This window comes from Manis javanica, chromosome 11, assembly GCF_040802235.1.
Source record: "Manis javanica isolate MJ-LG chromosome 11, MJ_LKY, whole genome shotgun sequence".
Taxonomy (NCBI): Eukaryota; Metazoa; Chordata; class Mammalia; order Pholidota; family Manidae; genus Manis; species Manis javanica.
In genome coordinates this window covers 68,820,067-68,840,468 of record NC_133166.1, presented here as the reverse complement: position 1 = coordinate 68,840,468, position 20,402 = coordinate 68,820,067, and the positions used below count along the sequence as shown (strand labels likewise).

The 20,402-nt window shown below is 42.2% G+C and overlaps 1 long non-coding RNA gene across 1 annotated transcript in view; it reads left to right on the top strand.

Annotated features, from left to right (window-relative positions):
- Positions 1 to 2,648: 2,648 nt before the first annotated feature.
- LOC118969762 (uncharacterized) overlaps positions 2,649 to 20,402 on the top strand; it is a 36,445-nt gene continuing 18,691 nt past the window's right edge. Inside the window, exons 1-3 of the long non-coding RNA XR_012122707.1 lie at positions 2,649 to 3,042; positions 4,327 to 4,466; positions 4,869 to 4,954. This is a non-coding gene — a long non-coding RNA (uncharacterized lncRNA). The remainder of the gene's footprint in view (positions 3,043 to 4,326; positions 4,467 to 4,868; positions 4,955 to 20,402) is intronic.

The following is a 20,402-nucleotide window of genomic DNA, read 5'->3' as shown; positions in this document are numbered from 1 at the left end:
GGAAGGGACGGTGAGTGCGTTTATGACTATCGGAGGAGGGGCCTGAGGGTCCGCTGCAGCCTGATGGCCTGAGGTGGGGAGAGTTCCCTCCTTGTCCCCAAGCGTCAGGACCTTGTCGGACGATCACAGTCAATGGCACTGCGATAGCTCGGGGAAGAGTGGCCCACCCCGGGGAAATTTTGCTTAAAAAGTTTAAGGCCTGAGGCGGGGGTTTATGGCTGTTGGAGGAGGGGCCTGAGGGTCCACTGCAGCCATGAAGGCCTGAAGTGGGGAGTGTTCCCTCCTCGTCCCTGAGCATCAGAGCCTTGCCGGACGATCACGGTCAATGGCACTGTGATAACTTGGGGAAGAGTGGCCCACTCCGGGGAAATTTTGCTTAAAAAGTTTAAGGCCTGAGGCGGGGGTTTATGGTTGTTGGAGGAGGGGCCTGAGGGTCCGCCGCAGCCATGAAGGCCTGAGGCGGGGAGAGTTCCCTCCTCGTCCCTGAGCATCAGAGCCTTGCCGGACGATCACGGTCAATGGCACTGTGATAGCTTGGGGAAGAGAGTGGCCCACTCCGGGGGAAAACTTACCTAAAGGCCAGAGAGGAGTGGTGAGTGTGATGAGCCAGTGCCGGGAAAAGAGGACGAGGGCAAGCTGCTGCTGGTGTCGGGGGGAATACGGGGCCCAGTCGGGGTGTCCCGTCTCCTGGGTTTCAGCACCAATGAAAGGAAAGGAGTGACACACAGCAGCAATTCACCGGAGAATTCCGCTTTATTAGGGAAAGGTGCTGGGTTATATAGGAAGGGGCATAGGGTGATTGTGGTGTTACTTCTACGGGGCTATTGGCTGTTGGCTAGGTGCTGGGATTGGGAGGGGGGCGAGAGGTGATTGGGCTTCAGGTGGTGCCGGCGGGAACCGAGGACCCCGAAGAGAAGCCAGAAGGTTGCCATCTTACTGGTGGGGACCCTTCAGTTACCACAAAAATTCTCAAGCTGTTTGCATATGTATACACTGTTATACATTAATACAGTATTATTATTAAGATGTTTATTTGCTACACTTGTTTACTTATTTTTAGCAACCATGCTAGATTACTTAGAAAACTTTTACTAAACATTTGATAAAGTCAAGCTTTTCTTTAAGCATCTTCTTGAAATGCTTAACAGGTCACATCAACTTAAATGACATTAAACTTTGGCAGCTGATAACTATAAGGACATGCACACCTCAGCCAAACCTAAATTAGCATTAATGCTTAACATTTTTAATCAGATTTTCTGGAAGTTTTTGAATACTCAATTTTCACAAGCGCTTGTCTTTAAGTCAATTTCATTAATACCATCCGGAGGTAGAAAGATTTATTCATTTACACACTTAAGGGGTCGTCTGAGTCTGTCCCATTTCTTATGTTAACAAGACTAAGACAAACACGACAAACAACAAACAGGCGCATACAGAGAAGAATCTGCCTCGGCCACGGAGGCAAAACTGAAACTGAGTTGAGGGCCTGTTGGATTGCAGCGGCAGCCAACTTTCCTCATAGATGAGGACCTCGTTCTCCAGACAATGACAAGGGACGTCTCCCAAGACCCCTGGTCGGTGACCTGCCAGCGTGTCCACCTAAGTCAATGCCGACCCAGATACAGATTGGATCTCCCACAGGCTTCACACAGGTTTCAGGCTTGTTTGCGAACAAAAACACTGGGTGCACTCACCATCCTGCAAGGCACTTTCTGATTAAACACAGAACATTCTTACAGGTTTGACAAGAGACACACGGACACAAACACAGTAATACCTGGCCAGGGCAAGCCTCCGATCCTTGGCTTGTCATTCCTCCGGTGGGGGGCACGCGATCCTGGACGAGCCCCCAAATGTAAGACCCAACAGCCTTATTCCGGTCTGTGCTTCCCCCCAGTGAGGAGACGAAGGCCACAGCAGATCGATGCAACAAGCAAGAGGTTTATTATTATTCCAGCTAGCTGGGGTCCAAGTGTCTGCCCGGCACAGCGGGTTTCAACAAGGACCCCGAGCACTCAAAGCCAAGGGTTTATATAGCATTTTCAAAACACTTAACTCATAGTAATTTTTCTCAGCTGCACATTATTCTTGCAAGACATACATCCTGGGGTTAGGCAAGAGCAAGATAAGACCACTCTTCAATTGTCAGGGAGGTTCTGCATGATAAGCTTGGTATGTAAGATTAGCTGACCAAGGTTAGCTGACCCAGGTTCACAGCTGCCCACCACCTGGTTTTCATGATTAACTTGTTTTTCAAGGCCTTACCCAGTTCCAGTTTTTCTTTCTAAGTCACATACTCAGAAAATGGCTTCTAGGCTCTCAAGATGGCTATGCTTATGCTAACCTATTTCTATTCTTACAGTTGGCTTAGGGGTTCATATTTGGCTTTCTTTGGTTGGTTCTAAATTGGGAGTGGGGAAAAAATCAGGGAAGCTGTCAGTTATAATAATGTTCTGGCCTTTTCTGGCTGCTTGTTGTGGGTAAAATTGCAATACTTCCAGAATCTCTTGCCTGGCTTTAGTGCATCTCCATATCAATAAGTGTTTCCAAGGGGTGCAGAGAAGTAGCCCATTTCCATATCAATAGGTAATTACAAGGGCTAGGAGGGCTCATCTGGACCACAGAGGTTGGATAGTGTTGGGAGCCTGGGCTATGTCCCTTCCCCCACGTCCGAACGCAGCATGGGAAAGCACAAGCTTGAGAGCAACCGGTGCAGTCCTTGGAAGTTATCTGCTCACAAAAACATATCTTGTCCTTGAAGATGAGCCAAGACTCCTCACTCTGAAAATAGGGAGACCTTGAGGATGTGTGAAAACACCTCCCCGCCAGCGCCACCTAAGGTCCAATTATCTCCTGACCCACCCCTTGCTACTTGTATAAATTGAGCCTGTAAACAATAAACTTCGCCAGCTTGATCAGACATCCTGTCTTGCTGGTCGTTCTTTGTGTCCCTTGCTTGTCTCATTTCTGCAGGCGTCTCCGGCACACTCCACGTTCGTCCCGCGGGCCGGGACAGGATAGCCATTTCTTCTTCTGCAGGTAGGTCGAGAGAGATGCGGGACAACTGCTTGCAAGAAATAAATAAGTTTCTCCCACTTTGTTTCTCCCTTTGACTGATTTCAGTTTCAAAGGTATTTTGCCCTGGGATTTCCACCCTGGAATTACATCTGGCAGTAAGTAGTCAGCAGGACCTCTGAACCCAAAATCTGTTTGCATGGGTGTGACCCTTCAGCGGGCTGCCTCTAGAGATGGTGAGGAGATGCCCAGAACCCTCCTCACCCATGGATGGTGGGGAGGCCCCAGTGGCTGCAGCGGTAGAGGGTGCAGCTTCACCTGAGAGCTCTCTATCTGTTGGGCCTCCAATTGGGGGGCCACTAGTGGGGACTAGATCTAGGGTAAAGAACCTCCTAGAAGGGTGGGGCCTTCCCCAGGATTGGGAAAGGGTGGAGACTCTGGAAGCTGTGGAATTAGCCCTCTGTCATATAGAAGACTGCCTAACAGCCCTGAGTGGCCATGTAGCAGCTGGAATTGTAGGATCTCTTTTCCTTGAGAAAGGGGAAACTGTTATTGAGGAAAGAGGGTCATTGAGGACAGAGAGAGACTTCAGCAGGGGAGAGACACACTTCAGCATTGCTTGGAGGAGCTGGGTGATGACCTACAGGGTGCCCTTAAGAAAGAGAGATGGTTATTGAGAAGACAGGTCATCCCCCTGGAAGATACGTTAGTAGCAAAGGAAGAAGCAGGAGAATCCACATGGCAGGACATGGGGAAGAGGGTGGAAAGAGTGGTGCCTGCAACCCTGGAGATGGTAGAGGTGATGGTGGGAGAGGATGAGGGGGTGTGGCTGAGGGATGATCTGTTGCCAAGGCTACCACCTGAGGCACCAGCCTCTCCTCTATTAAAGGCTCACCTGCTTGTAATTCAGAAAATAAAAACATAGTGTAATTAAAATTAAAAATAAAAGAAAAACTCAACAACCACGGGTTCCTCAGTGGGAGGAGTTGCCCCCTCCCCAGGTTGTGGGGCACTCCATGATCCACCCCTATATGCAGGATAAGCTGGTGGACATGAGCATCTGGTATTGGCAGAAGCCATCAGAACCTCTGCCTACATGGCTTCTGCATCTCTGGGATATGGGGGTGGAAAACATTTTTATGTCAGGTCCTGAAATGAGTAGACTGGTTTCCCTGATGACTCACCCTTACCTCTAGCAGTGGTTGCAAAGTACCCATCACACGTCAGGGAATTAGACTCTTATGGATTGACTGACAGCACCCATCACGGCAGTTTGACCTAATCAGGGTGATTTCCCATTCTTACTAGGTGGGAAACATATGCAGAGCTCCAGCAGGTGTTACGGGAGCTGAGCATGAAAAATATCATCTACAATATGGAACCCCAAAGCCCCAATGAAAAGTTGTTCAACATAGCGGATAAAGAAAACATTCAACACAGCTGTCAAGGTCAGCAAACTGCTTTTTTCCTCTAGTTGGCAAAGCACCCCTAGCTCCCTCTTCCTCTACTCCAGGCTCCTCTTTTGCCCTGTGCATGCCAAAATGCCACATATCAAAATAATATAAATTGTTCTCCTTGTTTGAGGTCAGGGCTCAGAGGGCAATTACTCCCCTCTGAGCCTGTGGGTGCGAGAATAAAACCTCGACACTCCAAGACCTCTGAGTGCCCCTTGGTTCTTCCATCAATGATCCAGTCCAGGTTTTCCAGAATTTTATGTAACATTTGGTTCCCTGACTGGGAAACCCAACCACGCTAGCCCATTGTTGTGACCAGTTTGGGGGCAATGGTGGGGCAGTGATGGAACAGGAGATCACAACCGAGAGGGTGTGCCATGCCTGATCTTTTGGCAGTCTCCCACCCAATCGCCCTGCTCCACTCTTCCCTCTGGACTCAAGAAAGCTTGGCAAGTGAGGACCTGGTTCCAACGTCAAATCTGGTAAGGCCTCAGGGCCCCTGACTCAGCCAGTTCCCACCCATTGGGGTGGAAGGGGAGCCTGATCACCTCCTGGAAACTTCTTAGAAGTCTCACAGGTAGACATTCCCAGGAGGGGAATGTTTAAACTCTGGTCTGAGTGAGTGAGTGTGCAGGGCAGATGCCATTCAGTCTGCACTGAATCTGTAATTACAGAGCCTGCTCTACAAGATCTGTGTGTGCCCTCATCCGCATTCGCAGTCAGCCGCCATGACATAACAGTAACTCAGCTTTGGCTGACCTGGCCTGGGACTTATATGGGTGCACCTTAGTCAAGGCTGACTAAATTCTCCACGAGGAGAGCAAACAGATGGGCATCTGACTGGTCTCCTCTCTAGAGGAGGCACATGTCCCTTGTCTCTTGTTGTGGCACCGTTTCACTGACACATCATGGGGTCAGGGCACAGCAAACCTACAGTTCTCAACACCATGATCAAAAATTTCAGGAATGAATTTTCAGAAAACTACAGAGTAAAATTAACTCCCGGCAGGTTGAAAACTCTGTGTCATCTGTATAGCCTACCATTAGTGTAGGGTGGCCTCCAGAAGGAACCTTAGATGTTCCAACAATCTTTCAAGTCTGGTGGGTCATCACTAGAGATCCAGGTCATCCTAATCAGTTCCCATACTTTATCTCCTGGTTAGAAGCTGCCAAGATCTTTCCCCTTGGGTGCAATTCACTTGAAACAGGCAGGGACAAAGTAGGGTCTTAGTCACCTCAACAAAGCAGCCCACAAAGAATCAACAGAAGCCCGAGCCTCTGCAAATTCTTGCTAGTGATTCAGAGGAAGAGCCAGTATTGCCCCCACCTTATGTGCCCCCAAGGCCATCAGCACCCAGTACCCCAGTCCCAGACACCCTGCCATCATCAACCTCCCTGCTAACTCCAGAACCAGTGGACCCACTCTCCCCTAGACCAGCATCCAGATTGTGCCCTTGGCTGGGAGCAGGGACCCTTCAGATGCCAGTGCTAGAGACGTGGGAGCCTGAAAGGTGTAATAAAGATGGGACCATCTGGCCCCGCTGGTCCATGTTTTACTATCAATCCTTCTTCACGACTAACCTCCTCAATTAAAAACACAACACCCTGAAAGAGTCAAGATGATGGCGTGAGTAGGGCAGCAAAAATCTCCCAAAACCATATATATTTTTGAAAATACAACAAATACAACTATTTCTAAAAGAGAGACCAGTGGATACAGTACAACAGCCAGACTACATCTACATTTGCGAGAACTCAGCATCTCACGAAGGGGGAAGATACAAGCCACAGCCCGGCAGGACACGAGTGCACCCCGCACCCCAGCTCCCTGGTGGGATGAAAGGAGTCAGAGTGGGGAGGGAGTGAAAGCCCAGGACTGCTAAACAACCAGCTATAGTAATCCTCACCAGGAGCACAGACACACACTGCATGGTGTAGTAAAGTATAAAATATTAAGGCCTGCTCGGGGTCATATGAGTTTACCAGGCTCAAGGTATGCACCCCTTTCCCAGAGGAGTTGGCCACTCCTCAGGGAGAAGGGAACAACAACTCTGGGCTGCATGCCAGAGATACTTGTCCGTGGGCTATGTGCCTAGGATAACCTTGGGAAACGTGCCCAGGACGTTTCTGTAACAGTGATTTGTGAACGTGGCCCCAGCTCCTGGCCAGATCCGGGTCCATACGTGACTCATGCATGCACCTATTGGCTCCGAGCCTCTTTTGTTTAAACTAGCATAAATATCAGCTTAGAGAAACCGCAGCCAGCCTTCCCTCGATTGTGCTGGGAGTACTGCTGCTTTGTCGTCCTCCTCTGAGACTTGCCCATGATGATTTGTTTTCCAGTGCTGATGATGGGGTCTTAGTTTTATAATAGACTGATTTTCCTGATACTTTTCTGTCTCCCTCTTTTTCCCTTATCTCATCCTCCTCTTTTAATAAAGTGAAAGTACACTAAACAGCAGTGACTTGTGGTGGTGTGTCTTGTGTATTGAGCCCAAATTAACATTTAAGCCTGTGCACAGTAATTGATAAACTGATTATCAATACACATGGTGTGCTGGATATTAGACAAATGGAAAAGCAAAATCTGTGAGTGGGTCTCCACAACCAGCTGCCCTGGGACAAAAGAAAAGTGAGTGCTTTTTGAAAGTCTTAAAGGAACAGGGATTTCACAGCTGGACTGAAGCGTTTTGGCACACTGAGTCCAGCAACTGGGAATCCCGGGGAACTCCAGGTGCCCTAACCACCACTAACCCCTAACCCCCAGGTGCCCCTCACAGTGATAAGCAGCCTGCCAGTCATTCTCCCAGCCGGTGTGGCTCCTGAAACAGTGGCCCAGTAGCTGGAGAGAGGCTGCATGAGCCTGAGGTGGGGAGGGAATGTGCACGCCCAAGGCAGTGGTGGAGCAGCCTCGGAGCAGCCGTGCGAGCTGGTGGCAGCAGAAGAGTGGCCACGGGCACCCCCAGCAGCAGTTGAGAAGCCAGGGAGTGGCTGCAAATGCCCACATTGGTGGCGGTGGAGCTCAGGAGTGGTGGCACCCCCAGCAGCCACCCAGAATCTTTTAATGTGCAGCCGCCCAGGCCAGACTCAAAGGCTGCTGCTGACACGCAGTTGCATGGCACAGTCAGAAGAAACCAGGGCAAGGCGTGAAGGGGTGCTACTCTCTCAAAAGAGCACACCCAGTGTGCCTGCCACTTCCTGCAGGGCTCGAGCTACCCTGATGGCAACCCTGCCCACAGCAGGATAGGGGATTAATCCAGAGGCTGCTCCAGGAGTGCGGGTAACTGACACAGGCAGTGGAGAAGGGGAAGGCAACCAGAAAACAGGAAAGGACTTTGTTCTCCCAGCTGACACACTCGTTATCTGCCTACAGCTACTCTATTGCCATAACAAGGCAGAAGATTTGGTCCAGTCCAAAATTACCCAGACAAACCCTGAGAAAGGGCCTGGAGAGATAGATTTAACCAATCTTCCTGAGAAAGAATTCAAAATAAAGATCATAACCATGCTGATGGACCTGCAGAGAAATATGCAAGAGTTAAAGGAGCAAGTAGGGAGGGAGAATATAGAAATAAAACAATCTCTGGAAGGACTTCAGAGCAGACTGGATGAGGTGCAAGAAGCCATTAATGGAATAGAAATCAGAGAACAGGAACGCAGAGAAGCTGACGCAGAGAGAGATAAAAGGATCTCCAGGAATGAAACAATATTAAGAGAACTGTGTGACCAATCCAAATGGAACAAAATTTGCATTATAGGGGTACCAGAAGAAGAAGAGAGAGAAAAAGGGATAGAAAGTGTCTTTGAAGAAATAATTGCTGAAAACTCCCCAAGCTGGGGGAGGAAATAGTCTGTCAGACCATGGAGGCCCACAGAACTCTCAACAAAAGGGACCCAAGGAGGACAACACCAAGATATATAATAATTAAAATGACAAAGATCAAGGACAAAGACAGTATCAAAGGCAGCCAGGGAGAGAAAAAAAGGTCACCTATAAAGGAAAACCCATCAAGCTATCATGAGATTTCTCAACAGAAACCTTACAGACCAGAAGAGAATGACATGATATATTTAGTGCAGTGAAACAAAAGGGCCTTGAACCAAGAATACTGTATCAAGCATGATTATCATTTAAATATGAAGGAGGGATTAAACAATTCCCAGACAAGCAAAAGTTCAGGAAATTTGCCTCCCACAAACCACCTCTACAGGGTATTTTAAAGGGACTGCTCTAAATGGAAGCACTCCTAAGGTTAAATAGATGTCACCAGAGAAAATGAAATCACAGCAAAGAAAGCAGACAAACCAAATACTAACTAATGGCAAAAAAATAAATCAACTACCCACAAAAGCAGTCAAAGGAAACACAAACGAGCACAGAATAAAACACCTAACATATAAAGAATGGAGGAGGAGGAATAAGAAGGGAGAGAAATAAAGAATCATCATACTGTGTTTATAATAGTTTAATAAGAGAGTTAAGTTAGATGGTGAGATAGTAAAGAAGGTACCATTGAACCTTTGGTAACAATGAATCAACCCTCCAATGGCAATAAGTACATATATTTCAATAATCACCCTAAATGTAAATGGACTGAATGCACCAATCAAAAGATACAGAGTAACAGTGGATTAAAAAGCAAGACCCATCTATATGCTGCTTACAAGAGACTCACCTCAAACCCAAAGACATGCACAGACTAAAAGTCAAGGGATGGAAAAAGATCTATCATGCAAACAATAGGGAGAAAAAAGCAGGTGTTGCAGTACTTGTATCAGACAAAATAGACTTCAAAACAAAGAAAATAACAAGAGGTAAAGAAGGACACTACACAAGGATAAAGGGCTCAGTCCAACAAGAGGATATAACCACTATAAGCATATATGCACCCAATACAGGAGCACCAATATATGTGAAACAAATACTAACAGAATGAAAGGAGGTAATAGAATGCAATGCATTCATTTTAGGAGACTTTAACACACCACTCACTCCAAAGGACAGATCCACCAGATGGAAAATAAGTAAGGACACAGAGGCACTGAACAACACACTAGAACAGATGGACCTAATAGACATCTATAGAACTCTACATCCAAAAGCAACAGGATACACATTCTTCTCAAGTGCACATGAAACATTCTCCAGAATAGACCACATACTAGGCCACAAAAAGAGCCTCAGTAAATTAAAAAACATTGAAATCCTACCAACCAACTTTTCAGACCACAAAGGTATAAAACTAGAAATATATTGTACAAAGAAAGCAAAAAGGCTCACAAACACATGGAAGCTTAACAACATGCTCCTAAATAATCAATGGATCAACAACCAAAATAAAATGGAGATCCAACAATATATGGAAACAAATGACAACAACAACACAAAGCCCCAACTTCTGTGGGACGCAGCAAAAACAGTTTTAAGAGGAAAGTATATAGAAATCAAGGCACATTTGAAGAAGGAAGAACAATCCCAAATGAATAGTCTAATGTTACAATTATCAAAATTGGAAAAAGAAGAACAAATGAGGTCTAAGGTCAGCAGATGGAGGCACATAATAAAGATCAGAGAAGAAATAAATAAAATTGAGAAGAATAAAACAATAGAAAAAATCAATGAAACCAAGAGCTGGTTCTTCAAGAAATTAAACAAAATAGGTAAGCCTCTAGCCAGACATTTTAATAATAAAAGAGTCAGCACACATCAGCAGATTCAGAAAGGAGAAAGGAAAAATCATGACGAACCCCACAGAAATACAAAGAATTGTTAAAGTATACTGTGAAAACCTATATGCTAACAAGCTGGAAAACCTAGGAGAAATGGACAACTTCCTAGAAAAATACAACCTTCCAAGTCTGACCAAGAAAGAAACAGAAAATCTAAGCAGACCAATTACGAGCAACAAAATTGAAGCGGTAATAAAAAAAACTACCCAACAACAAAACTCCCGGGTCAGATGGATTATCTCGGAATTTTATCAGACATACAGAGAAGACATAATACCATTCTCCTTAAAGTTTTCCAAAAAGTAGAAGAGGAGGGAATACTCCAAAACTCATTCTATGAAGCCAACATCACCGTAATACCAAAACCAGGCAAAGACCCCACCAAAAAAGAAAACTACAGACCAAAACCCCTGATGAATGTAGATACAAAAATACTCAACAAAACATTAGCAAACCGAATTCAAAAATACCTCAAAAGGATCATACACCATGACCAAGTGGGATTCATCCCAGAGATGCAAGGAGGGTAAAACGTTCGAAAATCCATCAACATCATCCACCACATCAACAAAAAGGACAAAAACCACATGATCATCTCCATAGATGCTGAAAAAGCATTCAACAAAATTCAACACCCATTCATGATAAAAACTCTCAACAAAATGGGTATAGTATATTATACCTCAATATAATAAAGGCCATATGATAAACCCACAGCTAACATCATACTGAACAGCAAGAAGCTGAAAGCTTTTCCTCTGAGATAGGAAACAAGACAAGGATGCCCACTCTCCCGACTGTTATTCAACATAGTACTGGAGGTCCTAGCCATGACAATTAGACAAAACAAAGAAATACAAGGAATCCAGATTGGTAAAGAAGAAGCCAAACTGTCACTATTTGCAGATGACATGATATTGTACATAAAAAACCCTAAAGACTCCACTCCAAAACTACTAGAACTAATATCGGAATTCAGCAGTTGCAGGATACAAAATTAACACACAGAAGTCTGTGGCTTTCCTACACACTAACAATGAACTAATAGAAAGAGAAATCAGGAAAACAATTCCATTCACAATTGCATCAAAAAGAATAAAATACCTAGGAATAAACCTAACCAAGGAAGTGAAAGACCTATACCCTGAAAACTACAAGACACTCTTAAGAGAAATTCAAGAGGACACTAACAAATGGAAACTTATCCCGTGTCCTAGGCTAGGACGAATTAAATAGTCAAAATGGCCATCCTGCCCAAAGCAATATACAGATTCAATGCAATCCCTATCAAATTACCAACAGCATTGTTCAATGAACTGGAACAAATAGCTCAAAAACTCATATGGAAACAACAAAGACCCTGAATAGCCAAAGCAATTCTGAGAAGGAAGAATAAAGTTGGGGGGATCTCGCTCCCCAACTTCAATCTCTACTACAAAGCCACAGTAATCAAGACAAATATGGTACTGGCACAAGAACAGAGCCACAGACCGGTGGAACAGAATAGAGACTCCAAACATCAACCCAAACATATATGGCCAATTAATTTATGATAAAGAAGCCATGGACGTACAATGGGGAAATAGCAGTCTCTTCAACAGATGGTGCTGGCAAAACTGCACAGCTAAATGCAAGAGAATGAAACTGGATCACTGTCTAACCCCATACACAAAAGTAAATTCCAGATGGATCAAAGACTATAGTCATAGATCAAAGACCAGTAAGTCGTAAATCCATAAAGCTGTTTTTTTTTTTGAGGGCATCTCTCATATTTATTGATCATATGGTTGTTAACAGCAATAAAATTCTGTATAGGGGACTCAATGCACAATCATTAATCAACCCCAAGCTTAATTGTCAACAGTCTCCAATCTTCTGAATCATAACGAACAAATTCTTACATGGTGAACAAGTTCTTACATAGTGAAAAAGTTCTTAAATGGTGAACAGTGCAAGGGCAGTCATCACAGAAACTTTCGGTTTTGATCACGCATCATGAACTATAAACAATCAGGTCAAATATGATTATTCATCTGATTTTTATACTTGATTTATATGTGAATCCCACATTTCTCCCTTATTATTATTATTATTATTATTATTATTATTATTGTTGTTGTTGTTGTTATTTTAATAAAATGCTGAAGTGGTAGGTAGATGCAAGATAAAGGTAGAAAACATAGTTTAGTGCAAAAGGTATTTCTGTTTTGAGCTTTTTGAGGAACCTCCATACAGCGTTCCACAATGGTTGAACTAATTTACATTCCTACCAGCAGTGTAGGAGGGTTCCCCTTTCTCTACAACCTCACCATCATTTGTTGTCTTTTGGATGGTGGCGATCCTTACCGGTGTGAGGTGATATGTCATTGTGGTTTTAATCTGCATTTCTCTGATGACTAGCGATGTGGAGCATCTTTTCATGTGTCTGTTGGCCACCTGAATTTCTTCTTTGGAGAACTGTCTGTTCAGCTCCTCTGCCCATTTTTAATTGGATTGTTCAATTTTTGTTTGTTGAGGTGTGAACTCTTTATATATTTTGGATGTCAACCCTTTATCGGATCTGTCACTTATTAATATATTCTCCCATATTGTAGGATGTCTTTTTGTTCTACTGATGATATCCTTTGCTGTACAGAAGGTTTTTAGTTTGATACAGTCCCACTTGTTCATTTTTGCTTTTGTTTCCCTTGCCCGGAGAGATGTCTTCATGAAGAAGTCACTCATGTTTATGTTCAAGAGATTTTTGCCTATGTTTTTTCTAAGAGTTTTATGGTTTTATGACTTACATTCAGGTCGTTGATCCATTTCTAATTTACTTTTGGGTATGGGGATAGACAATGGTCCAGTTTCATTCTCTTACATGTAGCTGTCCAATTTTGCCAGCACCAACTGTTGAAAAGGCTGTCTTTTCCCTATTGTATATCCATGGCTCCTTTATCATATATTAATTGACCATGTATGTTTGGGTTAATGTCTGGAGTCTCTATTCTGTTCCACTGGGCTGTGGCTCTGTTCTTGTGCCAGTACCAAATTGCCTTGATTCCTGTCGCTTTGTAGTAGAGCTTGAAGTTGGGGAGCGAGATACACCCCCCACTTTATTCTTCCTTCTCAGGATTGCTTTGGCTATTCGGGGTCTTTGGTGGTTCCATATGAATTTTTGAACTATTTCTTCTAGTTCGTTGAAGAATAATGTTGATAATTTGATAGGCATTGCATTGAATCTGTATATTGCTTTGGGCAGGATTGCCATTTTGACTATATTAATTCTTCCTAGCCAAGAACACGGGATAAGTTTCCATTTGTTAGTGTCTTCTTTAATTTCTCTTTAGAGTGTCCTGTAGTTTTCAGGGTATAGATCTTCCTTGGTTAGGTTTATTCCTAGGTATTCTATTCTTTTTGATGCAATTGTGAATGGAATTGTTTTCCTGGTTTCTCTATTAGTTCATTGTTAGTTTATAGGATGGCCACATATTTCTGTGTATTAATTTTGTATCCTGCAACTTTGCTGAAATCCGATATTAGTTTTAGTAGTTTTGGAGTGGAATCTTTAGGGGTTTTTTTATTTACAATATCATGTCATCTGCAAATAGTGACAGTTTGACTTCTTTCTCATTTTATATTCCTTGTATTTCTTTGTTTTGTCTAATTGCCATGGCTGGGACCTCCAGTACTATGTTGAATAACAGTGGGGAGAGTGTGCATCCTTGTCTTGTTCCCGATCTCAGAGGAAAATCTTTCAGCCTCTTGCTGTTCAGTATGATGTTAGCTGTGGGTTTATCATATGGCCTTTATTATATTGAGGTACTTGACCTCTATACCCAATTTGCTGAGAGTTTTTATCATTAATGGATGTTGAATTTTGTGGAGTGCTTTTTCAGCATCTATGGAGATGATCATGTGATTTTTGTCCTTTTTGTTGATGTGGTGGATGATGTTGATGGATTTTCGAATGTTGTACCCTCCTTGCATCCCTGGGATGAATCCCACTTTGTCATGGTGTATGATCCTTTTGAGGTATTTTTGAATTTGGTTTGCTAATGTTTTGTTGAGTATTTTTGCATATACATTCATGAGGGATATTGGTCTGTAGTTTTCTTTGTTGGTGGGGTCTTTGCCTGGTTTTGGTATTACGGTGATGTTGGGTTCATAGAATGAGTTTGGGAGTATTCCCTCCTCTTCTATTTTTTGGAAAACTTTAAGGAAATGGGTAATATTTCTTCTCTGTATGTCTGATAAAATTCCAAGGCAAATCCATCTGGCTCGGGGGTTTGTTCTTGGGTAGTTTTTTGATTACCGCTTCAATTTCGTTGCTGGTAAGTGGTCTGTTTAGATTTTCTGTTTCTTTCTTGGTCAGACTTGGAAGGTTGTATTTTTCTAGGAAGTTGTCTATTTCTTCTAGGTTTTCCAACTTGTTAGCATATTGGTTTTCATAGTATTCTCTAATAATTCTTTGTATTTCTATGGAGTCTGTCATAATTTTTCCATTCTCTTTTCTGATTCTGTTGATGTGTGTTGATTCTCTTTTTCTATTAATGTCTAGCTAGAAGCTTATCTATTTTGTTTATTTTCTCAAAGCACTATCTCTTGGTTTCATTGATTTTTTCTATTGTTTTATTCTTCTCAATTTTATTTATTTCTTCTCTGATCTTTATTATGTCCCTCCTTCTGCTGACTTTGGGCCTCATTTTTTCTTCTTTTTCCAATTGTGGCTTTAGACTATTCATTTGGGATTGTTCTTCCATCTTTAAATATGCCTGGATTTCAATCTTTTTGAATTTACTGAGGGTCTTTTTGTAGCCTAGTGTGTGGTATATTATGGAGAATGTTCCATCAGCACTTGAGGAATGTGTATCCTGTTGCTTTTGGATGTAGAGTTCTGTAGATGTCTATTAGGTCAATCTGCTCTAGTGTGTTTTTTTTTAGCACCTCTGTGTCCTTACTTATTTTCTGTCTGGTGGATCTGTCCTTTGGAGTGAGTGGTGTGTTGAATACTCCTAAAATGAATGCATTGCATTCTATTTCCTCATTTAGTTCTATTAGTATTTGTTTCACATATGCTGGTGCTCCTGTGTTGTGTACATATTTATTTATAATGGTTATATCCTCTTGTTGGACTGACCCCTTTATCATTATGTAATGTCCTTCTTTATCTCTTGTTACTTTCTTTGTTTTGAAGTCTATTTTGTCTGATACTAGTTCTGCAACACCTGCTTTTTTCTCCCTGTTGTTTGCATGAAACATCTTTTTCCATCCTTTGACTTTTAATCTGTGCATGTCTTCGGGTTTGAGGTGAGTCTCTTGGAAGCTTCATATAGATGGGTCTTGCTTTCTTTTTTTTTTTTAGATAATTTTTTATTGAAGGGTAGTTGACACACAGTATTACATTAGTTTCAGGTGTACAACACAGTGATTCAACATTTATATACATGATAATTCTAGGTACCAGCTATCACCATACCAAGTTGTTACAATATTTTGACTATATTCCTTATGCTATACATTACATCCCGGTTACTCATTTATTTATTTATTTATTTATTTATTTATTTATTTATTTATTTATTTATTTATTTATTTATTTATTTATTTTTTGAGAGGGCATCTCTCATATTTATTGATCAAGTTGTTGTTAACAACAATAAAATTCAGTATGGGGGGGTCAATGCTCAATGTACAATCATTAATCCATCTCAAGTCTAATTCTCGTCAGTCTCCAATCTTCTGAGGCATAATGAACAAGTTCTTACATTGGTGAACGAGTTCTTACATAGTGAATAAATTCTTACATGGTGAGCAGTACAAGGGCATTCATCACAGAAACTTTCGGTTTTGATCACGCATTATGACCTATAAACAATCAGGTCAAATATGAATATTCGTTTGATTTTTGTACTTGATTTATATGTTGATCCCACATTTCTCCCTCTATTATTATTATTATTATTTTTCTTTTTAATAAAATGCTGAAGTGGTAGGTAAATGCAAGATAAAGGTAGAAAACATAGTTTAGTGCTGTAAGAGGGCAAATGTAGATGATCAGATGATCAGGTGTGTGCCTATGGACTAAGTATTAATCCAGGCTAGACAAGGGCAGCAAAACATCCACGGATGCAGAAGATTTCTCTCAAAGCAGGGGGGGTGAGGTTCTGAGCCTCACTAACCTCTGTTGATCCCCAAATTCTCACCTGATGGCCCCCCTGCGACTGTGCCTGTCTTAGGTTGTTCCTCCCTTGAGGAATCTTACCCGTCTCTGGCTAACCAGTCATCTTCCAGGGTGAGAGAGAAGCCATATTGTTTGAAAAGGTTAGCTTTTTACTTCTTTGCAGATTTATGCCCTGTGGCTTCTATGCCAGCACTTGTCTCGAGGTATCTTTACCACCTGGAGGAATTATGATACTCGGTAACTTCGATATGAGGCACGAATTCTATTTAAGGGTTGTAATTAGAAAGGAAGAAGAAAAGCTATAGATGTAGCATATGAAGGAAACATGGGAGGATTGATTATTTCTTTGACATATCTTCTTGTATAGTACCTTAAGTATGTATAGGTTTTAAACTACTAACTAATTTGCACACACATATTAACGTAATAGGAATACGGTGACATAAACAAAGCAAATCTATGATTACCATCCATCTCCAGTGAAGCCAGGAAAACCATTTAGGCACCCTAGGCATTTGTGAAAATTTATCTATGATATGATGGATATTGTCCAACTGTACTTGAACCATCAGACAAATTAAAGCAGCACATTTCTGGTATCTGTTCACATCCCATATGTTCTTTTAACCATAGTCTATAGTCATGAGATTTTGGAGTGCTACAACTTGCACCCCTCATAACTCCTGGTTGAGTTCCAACAGTACAGATCCGGTCAAATTCGTTGTCTCACTGTATGCACATGCCAGCCTAGACATCTCCCTCCTCATTCCTATGGCAAGTCCAGGAGACGGTGGGCTGGATGCAGCCACAACCGCAGCATCGTCCGGATCCCTGTGGAGGCTTTTTGATGATCATCCCCCGGCACAAGTCCTCCAGAGAGTGCTGATGCCGGAAGCTCCTCCTCATATCGTATCTTAGTTCATTTTCTGGGTATCCAAGCTAGGCCTTGATCTTCTGCGTAGAAACAAACAGACCCTTTGCCCACACTTTGACATGCCCTCTATACCACTGTGCAGAACTCATTGGAGGTCAGCACACAGTAACTGCTTTTTTTTTTTTTTTAATTAAGAGAAAGGAATATTATCAGAAAAGAGTACCTCTATAGCTGATCATCTGACACCCTTTAAGTGATCAACATTAAGGATATTTAAAGCATGCGTTGATCTTTGATTTACCAATAGTTTTATCCTGTTAAGGAGTAATCCCCCTTTTCTTTCTTTCTTCTTTTTTTTTTAATTTTTAATCTACACTTACATGAAGAATACTATGTTTACTATGCTCTCCCCTATATCAGGTCCCCCCTAACAACCACATTATGGTTACTGTCCATCAGCTTAGCAAAATGTTGTAGAGTCACTACTTGTCCTCTCTGTGTTGTGCAGCCCACCCTCCCCTTTCTCCCTCCTCCCATGCATGCTAATCTTAATACCCACCTTCTTCTTCCCCCCCCTTATCCCTCCCTGCCCACCTATCCTCCCCAGTTCCTTTCCCTTTGGTACCTGTTAGTCCATTTTTGGGTTCTGTAATTCCGCTGCTGTTTTGTTCCTTCAGTTTTTCCTTTGTTCTTATACTCCTCAGATGAATGAAATCATTTGGTATTTCTCTTTCTCCGCTTGGCTTATTTCACTGAGCAAAATACTCTCCAGCTCCATCCATGTTGCTGCAAATGGTTGGATTTTTCCATTTCTTATGGCTGAGTAGTATTCCATTGTGTATATGTACCACATCTTCTTTATCCATTCATCTACCGATGGACATTTAGGTTGCTTCCAATTCTTGGCTATTGTAAATAGTGCTGCCGTAAACATAGGGGTGCATCTGTCTTTCTCAAACTTGATTGCTGCGTTCTTAGGGTAAATTTCTAGGAGTGGAATTCCTGGGTCAAATGGTAGGTCTGTTTTGAGCATTTTGATGAACCTCCATACTGCTTTCCACAATGGTTGAACTAATTTACATTCCCACCAGCAGTGTAGGAGGGTTCCCCTTTCTCCACAGTCTCGCCAACATTTGTCTTTGTTTGTCTTTTGGATGGCAGCTATCCTTACTGGTGTGAGGTGATACCTCATTGTAGTTTTAATTTGCATTTCTCTGATAATTAGCGATGTGGATCATCTTTTCATGTGTCTCTTGGCCATCTGTATTTCTTTTTTAGAGAACTGTCTGTTCAGTTCCTCTGCCCATTTTTAAATTGGATTATTTGTTTTTTGTTTGTTCAGGCATGTGAGCTCTTTATATATTCTGGACGTCAAGCCTTTATCGGATGTGTCATTTTCAAATATATTCTCCCATACTGTAGGGTTCCTTTTTGTTCTATTGATGGTGTCTTTCGCTGTACAGAAGCTTTTCAGCTTAATGTAGTCCCATTTGCTCATTTTTGCTGTTGTTTTCCTTGCCCGGGGAGATATGTTCAAGAAGAGGTCACTCATGTTTATGTCTAAGAGGTTTTTGCCTATGTTTTTTTCCAAGAGTTTAATGGTTTCATGACTTACATTTAGGTCTTTGATCCATTTTGAGTTTACCTTTGTATATGGGGTTAGACAATGGTCCAGTTTCATTCTCCTACATGTAGCTGTCCAGTTTTGCCAGCACCATCTGTTGAAGAGACTGTCATTTTGCCATTGTATGTCCATGGCTCCTTTATCAAATATTAATTGACCATATATGTTTGGGTTAATGTCTGGAGTCTCTAATCTGTTCCACCGGTCTGTGGCTCTGTTCTTGTGCCAGTACCAAATTGTCTTGATTACTATGGCTTTGTAGTAGAGCTTGAAGTTGGGGAGTGAGATCCCCCCTACTTTATTCTTCTTTTTCAGGATTGCTTTGGCTATTCGGGGTCTTTGGTGTTTCCATATGAATTTTTGAATTATTTGTTCCAATTCGTTGAAGAATGTTGCTGGTAATTTGAGAGGGATCGCATCAAATCTGTATATTGCTTTGGGCAGGATGGCCATTTTGACGATATTAATTCTTCCTAGCCATGAGCATGGGATGAGTTTCCATTTATTAGTGTCCCCTTTAATTTCTCTTAAGAGTGACTTGTAGTTTTCAGAGTATAAGTCTTTCACTTCTTTGGTTAGGTTTATTCCTAGGTATTTTATTCTTTTTGATGCAATGGTGAATGGAATTGTTTTCCTGATTTCTCTTTCTATTGATTCATTGTTAGTGTATAGGAAAGCTATAGATTTCTGTGTGTTAATTTTGTATCCTGCAACTTTGCTGTATTCCGATATCAGTTCTAGTAGTTTTGGAGTGGAGTCTTTAGGGTTTTTTATGTACAGTATCATATCATCTGCAAATAGTGACAGTTTAACTTCTTCTTTACCAATCTGGATTCCTTGTACTTCTTTGTTTTGTCTGATTGCCGTGGCTAGGACCTCCAGTACTATGTTAAATAACAGTGGGGAGAGTGGGCATCCCTGTCTGGTTCCTGATCTCAGAGGAAATGCTTTCAGCTTCTCGCTGTTCAGTATAATGCTGGCTGTGGGTTTATCATATATGGCCTTTATTATGTTGAGGTACTTGCCCTCTATTCCCATTTTGCTGAGAGTTTTTATCATGAATGAATGTTGAATTTTGTCAAATGCTTTTTCAGTATCTATGGAGATGATCATGTGGTTTTTGTCTTTCTTTTTGTTGATGTGGTGGATGATGTTGATGGATTTTCTAATGTTGTACCATCCTTGCATCCCTGAGATGAATCCCACTTGGTCATGGTGTATGATCCTTTTGATATACTGTGGAATTCTGTTTGCTAATATTTTATTGAGTATTTTTGCATCTACATTCATCAGGGCTATTGGTCTGTAATTTTCTTTTTTGGTGGGGTCTTTGCCTGGTTTTGGTATTAGGGTGATGTTGGCTTCATAGAATGAGTTTGGGAGTATTCCCTCTTCTATTTTTTGGAACACTTTAAGGAGAATGGATATTATGTCTTCTCTGTGTGTCTGATAAAATTCCGAGGTAAATCCGTCTGGCCCCGGGGTTTTGTTCTTGGGTAGTTTTTTGATTACCATTTCAATTTCTTTGCTCGTAATTGG